This window comes from Gavialis gangeticus, unplaced genomic scaffold, assembly GCF_001723915.1.
Source record: "Gavialis gangeticus isolate Ggan-Ray unplaced genomic scaffold, GavGan_comp1, whole genome shotgun sequence".
NCBI classification, from domain to species: Eukaryota; Metazoa; Chordata; order Crocodylia; family Gavialidae; genus Gavialis; species Gavialis gangeticus.
The window spans coordinates 5104537-5106239 of NW_017728997.1; the positions used below are offsets into that span (position 1 = coordinate 5104537).

The 1703-nt window shown below is 51.7% G+C and overlaps 1 protein-coding gene across 2 annotated transcripts in view; it reads right to left on the bottom strand.

Annotated features, from left to right (window-relative positions):
* Positions 1–1703, bottom strand: part of ITPR1 (inositol 1,4,5-trisphosphate receptor type 1) — a 327597-nt gene that overhangs the window by 53424 nt on the left and 272470 nt on the right. The window lies entirely within an intron of this gene.

Consider the following 1703-nt stretch of genomic DNA (forward strand, 5'->3'; position numbering starts at 1 on the left):
AACCTCAAATTCCCTGTCACGTTGGGCTATATTGGTTTAAAACCCCCGGGGCAAAAGTTTGGGGGGGGGGGGGGGGGGGGGGAAGGGAAGGATGATTCAAAAAGCCCTATTCCTTTCCTGGGTGATTTAAGATGGCATGTCAACACCCCAGTGATCATTCCTCAGTGTGCAGACAAGACGATGCAGTCAGATTTAGTGTCAAAGGATTTTTGTAATTGTAAATACAGATCTCGTTTGTTAAACACTTTGCATCCACAGCTGGACAACTAGGAAGGCATAATGCGACAGCCAGCACTGAAAGCACTGTCTGTAACATGTACTTAACAAGCGCTGCTTGTTTACAAGCATCACAGAGCTGCGAGTGTGTTGGGGCATCTTTTTGCCTTGCCGCTTAACTTACAAGCAGCCCTTCATTTAGCATAGATTATTCCAGATATTCAGCTCTTGGCCTATTCGCTGCACGTTCAGATGAGACGAGGCATAGAGGAAGGGGCCTGGCTGCTATGGAACACGGACTGAAAAAAAATGGCTGTGCTACCCAAGACGGTATCCACCTGGTCAAGTGGACTAGCACGGCTATGCGATACGGCTAACGATCACTATTGTGCATGTCATCTGCTCTGTGCCCACAAGCCTGAACTGCTATTCTAAGAAGCTAGCCCTCAAACAGCTTTTACACCCATTGTTTGAGGAGAGAGACTATCCACCAGAGAAACCATCCTTCTTCCATCATCCCAAATGATCTAAATCCAGAGGTAGGATGGGCAACATTTGGTCTTAAGTCAATAAACGCTTCCTTACAAACACAGAATTGTAGACAATGAGGACTGGAAGGGACCCCAGGAGGTTTTCCAGTTCAACCCAAAGTGCCAAGGGGCTGGACATGATGATCTTTAAGGTCCCTTCCAGTCTCTAACAACTATGAAAGGATGAAACCTGCTGTTCAAAAGCAGGACCATCCTCCAACTAGATCATCCAAGCCAAAGCTTTGTCTAGCTGGGTCTTGAATCTCCATCCTTGGAGGCTTTTAAGTACCTTTCCGAGTAGTCTCTTCCAGTGCTTTACTACCCTCCTAGTGACAGATTCTCCTAATATCTAACCTAAACTTCCTCTGCTGCAACTTGAGCCCATTGCTCCTTCTTCCACCACGTACCACCACCAAGAACAGTCCAGCTCCGTCCTCTTTCAGACCACCCTGCAGATAGCTGAAGGCTGCTATTCGATTCCCCCCCGGTCTTCTCTTCCCCAGACTAAATAAGCCCAGTTCCCCCAGCCTCTTCTCAGCAGTCACCCCCCATTTCTGGACAGGGCTCATAAGTTGTATAGGGGGTGCTGTTCCCACTCAGCTTGGGCAGGACCAAATGCCTGCTGGGACAGGAGGCTGGAAGTGAGCTGAATGGGCCACGTGGGGAGGGGGGGAAGGCCAGGCTGTGGGGTGGGTCAGTCACTGGAGAGACTCCTTGAGAGGGGGCATGAAGTGCAGAGCATCTCAGCCCCAGGTGGACTGCAAGGGCTCGGGCATCCCTCATAGGCCATGGGGTGCGAGGAAAGCGGGAGGGAGAGCAGCCAGCAGCACCTGGGTGGGGAACGGGGGCGGGGGCAGGGGCTGGTGCCAGCAGTAACCCCCAGTGGTGCAGAGGCCACTTCCGCACCAAGTGAGGCCAGTAGCCAGGGGGAGATCTTACCCCCTCCCAGCCAGATGG